The following is a 9,152-nucleotide window of genomic DNA, read 5'->3' as shown; positions in this document are numbered from 1 at the left end:
TAAAAGCTGTGTATACATTTTTTTCTAATTTAGCTGGAATTGAGAATATACTAAACTCCTGGCAGCTATGAACCGTGAATGCTATGGAAAATGTTTTGCTGGAGAGAAGAAAATTAAATAACTAGGCCTCCAGGATAAGGCTTTCTGTCAGGTGAGCAAGCCATTTTAAGAAAGTTCCAGATCCGCATTTTAACCAGGACAAATTCCTCAGACATTCTCCTGCCTTCCAGGTTGCCCATAGCCATGAAGAACTCCACTGACCCCATGGCGATGAACTTCATTCTCCTGGGGCTCTTTGACCACACACAGACCCATCGAGTCCTGTTTTCTCTGGTGTTCATGACCTTCATCGCTTCCCTGGTGGGCAACACCCTGATGATCCTGCTCATCCACACAGACCCCAGACTCCACACCCCCATGTACTTCCTGCTCAGCCAGCTCTCCCTCATGGACTTGATGCTGGTCTCCACCATCATCCCCAAAATGGCAGCCAACTACCTGCTGAACTCCAGGTCTATCTCTCCTGCTGGCTGTGGTTCCCAGATCTTCTTGTTACTCACTCTGGGAGGGGGAGAGTGCTTCCTCCTGGCAGCCATGTCCTATGACCGCTATGTGGCCATATGCCACCCATTGCGCTACCATGTTCTCATGAGCCACAAGCTGTGTTCCCAACTGGTAGCAGGCTCCTGGCTTTTGGGAGGAATTGATGGGCTGATGCAAGCCAGTGCCGCTCTGAGCTTCCCCTACTGCCACTCCAGGGAGATAGACCACTTCTTCTGTGAGGCACCTTCGTTGATGCGCCTTGTCTGTGCGGACACCACTGTTTTTGAGTTTTTCATGTACATCTGTTGCATCCTGATGCTCTTGATCCCTCTGTCTCTCATTGTGGCCTCATACAGTCTCATCCTGGCTGCTGTGTTAAGAATGCATTCTGCTGCAGCCAGAAAGAAAGCCTTCACCACCTGCTCCTCTCATCTGGTTGTGGTAGGGATGTTCTATGGCACCCTCATGGTCATTTACATGAGACCCAGGTCCTACCACTCAGTGGGCCACAGCAAAGTAGTCTCTGCATTTTACACCATCTTTACTCCTGTGCTGAACCCCCTCATCTACAGCGTGAGGAATAAAGATGTCAAGGGGGCCTTCAGAAATTGGCTGGGCAAGACACATGCTATGTGATTCCAACACGAGGATTTACTGAAATGGCACCTTCCAAAATGTACTCATGCTGTCATTACAAGTTACTAGTTTATTTTCTCTATTGAACTGCTGATTTTGTGTTCTTTCAATTTATTTTGTTTTCACTTTGCTATTTTACCTTTTAAGGTATTTCTGTGCAGTGTTTGGTGAATCAGTTAAAAATTTTATTGTGATAGGCCTAGTCTGATTCCCTCTTAAAATTGGGAGCCATCTCGCCACATGAAATTCTAATTTTAGCTTTACTATAAATTACTGCAAATTCTGATCTTGCTTGGAATGCCTGCCCTTGCCTTGAACTCACCCATGCCTGGCTCTCTCTGACCAGATAGCAGCCCTCTCTAAACTTTAATGATGCTTCATAAATCTTGGCCTTCCCTGGCCAAGATAAGGGCCCTCACTGAGGCTCTAATGACCTTCATAAATTCTGATGTCGGGGCCAGCAAAAATGTAAACTAGCATTAGTGTTATGCTCCTCAGAATATTGTTATCTGTGACCCCCCCCTTTGTGTAACTTTCTGCACTATAAATCTGGGCTACAAGAAAGCTGCAGTGCTGTCTTGTTCCTGCGGTTTTTTTGGTGGGAGAGGAAGCCCGCCTGGTTGAAATAATAAGCTTGCTTTAATTTGATTTTAATTGGAGTGAGTGGTTTTTTCTTTGTGTCCTGGTCTAACACCATCTCCTTGTGGTAGATGCCAGAGTCTTTGGATAAGAACATGTTGGGGGCCATGTTCTTGCCTGCCCACTGCATCCACTTGGGTTCAGGTGCAGTTAAACCCAGGGCTGCCCTGTTGGATTTCTGTCTGGTTGAGGTTCCCATTGCTTAAGGCAGGTGTTGAAGGTGCCTGTCATTATTACACTGCTGTCTCTGTCCTCACAGCAAAGAGTGTTCTTTTATATATTTGGTATGTTTTATTCTCCTGCTGAATCATCTCCTGTATAAATATGGTGACTTCAACTCTTCTTTCTTTCAGTGTCAGTCATTTTATTTGAATTCAAGCCTAGGTGGCTGCTGTCTTTGGCTTCCATTCATGGAATATCCTCTTCTTTCCTGCACTTTCCTCTGTGTGTTCTCACATGTGAGGGGTCTCTTGGAAGCACATGGGGTTGCTTTTTGGTGTTTTTAACCATTCAGCTGCTTAACATTTTAGAATCAAAGAATTTATTCATTGTATGTTCAATTTATTCATTTGATGTTCAAATGATGTAATTATTAATAGGTAATAAGTTATTACTTTCCCTTGTTTTTTTTTCTATTTTTGTTGTATGTTAATTCTTTTTTTTTCTTACTGAATTCCATGTAGTTAAGCAATTTCATCTATTGTTATGTTTTGAATCTTTGCTTTTGATTTTCATTGCATCAGGTTTTTTGCTTAGTGATTACCACAAACTCTGAGACTATTTTACAGTAATATCAGGTTATATTAATCAAAAGGTTACTTAATTTTGATTACCTTAAAAAAAAACTAAAACAAGACAGGTGTATCTCTGTTGTACAGCACTTGTCTAGGATGCATAAGGACCTGCGTTCTGTCACCAGCCCCACAAATATAAATACATAAATGTGAATACTCCATTTTAACTCCACTCCCTCCTCATATTTTCAAGGTAAGTTGTCATGATCTATAACCTTGTATCTTGCATACTTTTGAACAAATAATGGTTATTTTTAATAGATTCACCTTTCAAACTTTGAACTAAGGAGAACCAGGGTACATGCCCAGTTGTGTTGCTGGTGCTTTGATTGTGACTTCAGACTTCTCTGTTCACTGGGCTTTGTTCCTCTAATTGTCTTTCTGATGCTCAGCAAGGCCTTGTCTTTTCCTGACCCTTGACTTGATGCCTGTGTTTACTGGTGAATGCCGTGTGGTGAAGTAGGAGCTCTGCTGTTCCCAGCCTAGTCTGTGAGCAGTGTTCTGCTTGATGTGGACCCTAAATCAGGAAGTCACATGCTATGAACAGCAACTCCCCCTTCACTACTCCAAGGGGAATGAACTTGAGTGTATGACCAGCTAACTCTACAGTTGTGGGAGAGAAGTGAGTCAGAATTCTGACAGTAAGACATCGTGTTTGTCTTTTCACATTGTGTCAAATGTGCACTTGTACCAAAACACAGAATGGAAGGTACAGATTTATCCACATGTGCTGTCTTCCTATATGACTGAGGAGGTGTGATCACTATCTCTGGAGACAAGGGGAAGATTTCCCTTGATGCACAATGAGCAGTAAATCTTTTTCTTCCTCTTTGATGTCAGCGTCACTTCAGGACTCATGCTTGCAAAAGAAAAGTGACAGAAGGTAGGGTTCTTGTGGAAGCAGAAGCTTTGGGAGCCTTACTCTTGCTCCTCATTTGCTTGTCTGCTGTGGTTGGGGTACAGCCTTCCTAGGGGCCAGTGAATTTGCAGCAGTTTAAGCAGAAGGAAAGTTCCTGTGGAGCAGAGGTGAGGTGCACTCACACTCACCAGGACATGGATGGGGCATGTCCTGCACTGGGTACCATGGATATCTGGGAGTGACACACCCACCTCCCAGCTCCAGGCCCTCTTCAGGTAATGTCTGGCCACTAGCAGTGATCCCATTCCTCTTGATGATGTTTACAGAAAAGAGTTTAGCATGCATTCCAGTTAGACCAGATGTACATCTGTGAAGACAATTTTCAATATTATTTTGACAGTTTCTTGACTAGAATCTTATAAATACTATGAATTGTATATATAGAATTAGGAATGTGGCTCTCGGTTTTTGAAAGAAAATCACTCACATTCAAAAAGAAATTGTAACTCTATAAAGTAGAAAAAGGTGTAGAAGTGGAATTATTATATTATCAATCTATGCTGTGCCCCTCCCCTGACTCAGGCAAAGGAAAGGCCCTACTGAGGTGGATGGTGCAAGGTATCCAACCTCTGGAGGAACACAGTATGTTTCTTGGAATGGGCTGGTTTGTTTTTGTATTTCTGTTAATAAGTATAGTTGCGACTTCTCATATGACCATTAAGTATGAAGGAAAAAACATGACTTTCCCAATTAATACAACCACTTCCAAAGAATAAATCTGTTTGCTCTAAATGCAATGATTCAGCTGTGGAATGTAAATTGTTAATGTTTAATGAGAAATCCCCTATAGGAAAACAGTCAAGGAAGTTTTTGAGAAATTAAATTAAAATCTAGTGAAGAAAAATTAATATTAAGAAGACGGATTAGTGCTTGGTACTGGGCAACTTGTTCTTGTTCCTGTGCACAATGGTTTGGTGTTCTTACTCTTGTTTGATTAAAATTAGTAGCCTCTCTTTTCAAGTTAACCACATGCCATAACCGCGGCGCCAGTTCTAGTCAGTAAGTCAAGATAGAATAGTCAAGGTACAGACCAATAGTCTGGGGCATTTCTAACTATTATTAAAAGCTAACTAAGCAGAAACAGCTCAAAGCAAAATGTGAACTGAAAGTAAAAATGCTTGCTTATGCATAAGGCAAGATATATTCTTTTTATCTAATTGTAGCTACATAATACTTTGTTTCTTTGAATAATGATTCCTGATTTATAACAACAAAATACTGGGAGCCTGCCAAAATGAAAAGTATATATGATTAACTTCACAAGTAAAGATTGGGATTCAGCACCTTCACTTCGTGTCCGTGTTGTTTCTTGGCCACCTTTCACGGCCTCCTCACCATCCATTCGTCTCCTCAGTCTTCCTGCCAGAGCTCGACTCTGACAAATCTACTAAATTAAATGTGCCTCACAGTGAGCAGAAAACCTTCACCTGAAATTATTAGGTGTTTGAGTTTCCAGGTGTTTTGTAGAGGGAATTTTTTATACAAATTCAACATTACTGAATTAAAGCAGTGCTGCTCCTCTGGCACTGCTGAGCATGTTGATGTAGCTCCCCTCCCACCAATTTATGCCACATAAGCAATAGTGATGGTGACTGGCTTGGAATGTAGATTTGCTCTTGAAGGCATGGCCTCCAGCAGAAAGAGGAGGGACCATATCCAGGAACAGTGGGCCTATTGACAGGCCCATTATGTGTTTAAGAGCTCTTTTCATTCCATCCTTGTTTAAATGTACCCCTGTAATCAGCTCTACCAGAGAGTTATTTCCTTTAAGTGATGAAACATCTTTAGCACATATTGTTAGAACTGTACATTATCAGTGATAACATAAAGAGATGCTTACCATTATTTGATATTATTGCCCCAATTTATTTTCATTCCATTTTATTTTCAGGCCCTATTTTTCTACATAAATTATACATGGCCCAGTATTTTATTGCCAGATATCACCAAGTTATTGAGTTCAACATTTTTATACCTAAAACATAATAAATGCAACTATTTTTTCCTAGGCAGACACAACTATTCACAATCAAATATATTTAATTTATATTCTGGCTTTTGTCCATATTAATGTAAACTAAGTGTCAGAAAAAATTGAAGATCCTGTTCATCTTTAAAATCTCATACATCCATGGAGAAGTTATTCTGATATTTTGCAGGCAATATTTATTGTGTTTATTTTGAGCTTCTACCCAATGGCCACAATTCCACCTCACTCATAAAATCCAGTGCTTCTCAGAGGGATTCACACACTCTGAGATTTTGTCCCAGGAATCTCTGTGCTCTCCTCCCCAGCTGTGCTCCCTTTGCCCCATGCCAGCTCTCCAGCTCCACTGTCTAGTGCCTGCTTTGTCCTTTGCAGAAGAAGAATTCCTCCTCTGAGCACCAAACTGCTTAATGTCCCCACCCCCTCTCATGGCTCACCTCCCTCCTCTAGAGCTCTACTCAGACATCAGGTCCTGCACCCAGGCCTCAGTCAACCAGGCCATTCAAGATGGCACCTCAGAAGTGAGCACTGTTTCTGTTCTTTTCACCTATCATCCACTTTTAATTTGTATTTGTTTTTTATCACCTGTAATAATATGGATTTATTTGTTCATTTATATATTTTCAGCCTTTCCCCAGAAGTTTCTTGTTTTGTACTAAATTCATAAAATTTTACAATGCCAACACTTCCTGGGATGATTAATAAATTGAATGGGATTTAAGATGAAGTCATAAAGGCTATATTTTTATACCCATCTAGTGTTTCCTCATTGTGGAATGTCCCATATCATGTGTGGGCCCCATCAGCCTCAGAAGTTCCTGTCATGAGGTAATGAATGTAGCATTGCTATGTCATATGCATTGACACTTGTGTCCCACTTCAGTGTGGTCTCCTGGGGCATCTGGTTGGTTTTCTGTGGCTGTCCTTGCTTATTGACCATGACTATGAAATCATCTGTAGCCACCATTTAATTCTCAATATGTGAAGGCTTTGCAAGGGAAAAAAAGCAGGGGGTGTGTTTAACCAGAGAAGCCTCTGTGTCATCACAGGGCCAGCAGCTGCTCAAAAGTGATAGTTGGCTCAAGGCACTGACAGGAGCAGAAGCAGCACGGCTAGAATGTGTGTCTTTCTGTCTTTACTGTGGTGCAGGAAGTTGGAGGCTTTCAACTTTCAGCTCTATTTTATTCTGTTTCCACAAAGTTTCCTCCTGATGATTGTGAATTGTGACATATATTTTCGATCCAAAGATACTATAATGCAAATGTGCATCCTTTCCTTTTAACCATCAATATCCCATGAGGAATCACAAGATTTAAGCAACACCTTAATTGTTTTCTTTTCTGCATTTTTATCCCTCTCACCAAACTTTTACATTAAGACTGCCAATCTTTCCCTCAAGAGTCTAAAATTTTAGTCAACCTGTCCTGTAAAAAGTGAACTGCTGGTGCCTCTTCTGTTTGAAATCATGGCAGGTGTGAACATGAACACTAGCTCCACCTTCATCTTCCCAGGATGCTTGGGCCACTCCAGAGCCCAACATTTTCTCTTTGGGATGTTTTTGACATTGGCTCTCACCTCCCTAGTGGACAGGCCCTCATGATTCTTCTGAATCAGTGGGACCTCCGGCTCCATACGCCCATGTACTTCCTCCTGAGCCAACTGTCCCTCATGGATGCCATGCTGGTTTCCACCACTGTGCCCAAAATGGCTGCTGACTACTTGACTGGAAACAAGTCCATCTCCCCTGCTGGCTGTGGCTTCCAGATCTTCTTCCTTCTCACTCTGGGTGGTGGAGAGTGCTTCCTCTTAGCAGCCATGTCCTATGACCGCTATGTGGCCGTATGCCACCCTCTGCGCTATCCCATGCTCATGAGCTGACGACTGTGTCTGACGATGACCATGGGGTCCTGGTTCCTGGGAGCAGCTGACGGGCTGATGCAGGCAGTTGTTGCCCTGAGCTTCCCGTTTTGCAGCAGGCGAGAGATAGACCATTTCTTCTGTGAGGCCCCTACACTGGTGCGCTTGGCTTGTGCTGACACGTCTGTCTTTGAGGATGTCATGTACATCTGCTGTGTGTTGATGCTCCTGGTGCCCTTCTGCCTCATCCTGACCTCCTACAGTCTCATCCTGGCTGGTGTCCTCCACATGCTCTCTCCAGAAGCCTGCAAGAAGGCCTTTGCCACTTGCGACTCACATGTGGCTGTGGCGGGGCTTTTTTATGGAGCTGCCATTTTTATCTACGTGAGACCCAAATCCTACAGGTCAGCTCACCACGACAAGGTGGTGTCAGCCTTCTACAGCATCCTCACCCTTATGCTGAACCCCCTCATCTACAGCCTGAGGAACAGCGAGGTCAAGGGGGCCCTGAGAAAGTGTGTGGCCAGTGTGTGGCCTTGAAGCTTTATTAACTACACACTACATTTCCCCACCTTTTGTGGTTGGGCAGAGTGACTGGTGGGATTTTTAGAGGGTAATTACAGGGACCCCTCCTTATGAATGGGAGACACGATCCACATTGCCCAGGGGATACCTGGAACCACTGATGCTCTCTTTGAAACATTGTTGACCTTAGCTGATCACTGAGTGATATGGCCATAACTTTTGCAACTTGAGGTTCAAGAGCAAAAGTAGCATGCTTTTGTTTTTCCTTCTTTGCAGTTTCACATGTATACTTACTCTTAGCAAAGATCTCTGCAACCTCTGCCTACAATTCTTTTCTCATTAAGTGGAGAGCTTCATCTTTTCAGTCAGACTGGAGGATTGCTGTGCCAGATTCTATACTTATGGAATATGTATTTCTGGATTTTTTTAATTTTAAGTTTTCAATTTGTAGTTGATTGCAGGTAACTTAGTCTATGGCACAAAACCAGAGATAAGGGAGAAAAATTGGATTCCCTTGGATCTGTATATCTGCCCCCCATATTTTACTTACCAATAAACCTGCATGTTTTAATGAACTTTTACTCAAAAACTGAATTCACTATTCCAGCAATTTTGGGATTGTTATCTATGTTTCAACTGAGGTATACTTTTTAAGAAGTATGATGCTCACAACCCAGCCTTTTCTTTCAAGCAATTTCAATAAATACAAGCCTAATAGTCTGCAGTGTAATCAAGAAAGGCTACATGCACCAGCCTCCCAAGTCCCTCAACCACCAGTGAAGCACCCTCAAGAACAACCATGGGTCTGCTGTTTATCCCATCATTTAGTTTGGCCTGTTCTATTCTTGTCCTTGGAACCCCATGATGAATAGTCCTACATCCTGTGCTTTTCTCTCAGTTCAAAGACCCCTCAGCAACTTTGCTCTCAGCAGTTTTTCACCCTGTTTAATTCCTACAGGTCTTCTATTGTCTAAAATGCCACAATGTGTTACCCCATGTGTTTTGGAGGATGTCTGGACTATGTTCAGTTTGGATCTGTGGAAATTAAAGCTCCTTTGTGGGATCAAAAGTTGTTGTTGTCGTTTTTATTTACTATTATTTAGGTAGATGGATGGTGATCTTTTTCTTGACTTGTTTGCTGAAACAGAATGTTAATATGACATTTCCACCACCACAGCGCTGAATATTCTTTTGCATCCATTGTTATCAGATGTTTTTTAGAACTTCTAGTGAGTGTGTTGGTAACTTATTT

General features: G+C 42.2%; 1 pseudogene across 1 annotated transcript; it reads left to right on the top strand.

Annotated features, from left to right (window-relative positions):
• The first annotated feature begins 243 nt into the window (after positions 1–243).
• LOC308647153 (olfactory receptor 2T33-like) lies at positions 244–7,926 on the top strand (annotated as a pseudogene). The gene is made up of 2 exons: positions 244–393; positions 7,133–7,926. The product of its transcript is annotated as an olfactory receptor 2T33-like (transcript).
• The last annotated feature ends 1,226 nt before the right edge of the window (positions 7,927–9,152 follow it).

Source organism: Spermophilus citellus (assembly GCF_964194105.1).
Source record: "Spermophilus citellus genome assembly, chromosome: 1".
NCBI lineage: Eukaryota > Metazoa > Chordata > Mammalia > Rodentia > Sciuridae > Spermophilus > Spermophilus citellus.
Note: the sequence above shows the minus strand (reverse complement) of the source record. Positions and strands in the feature narration are given on the sequence as shown.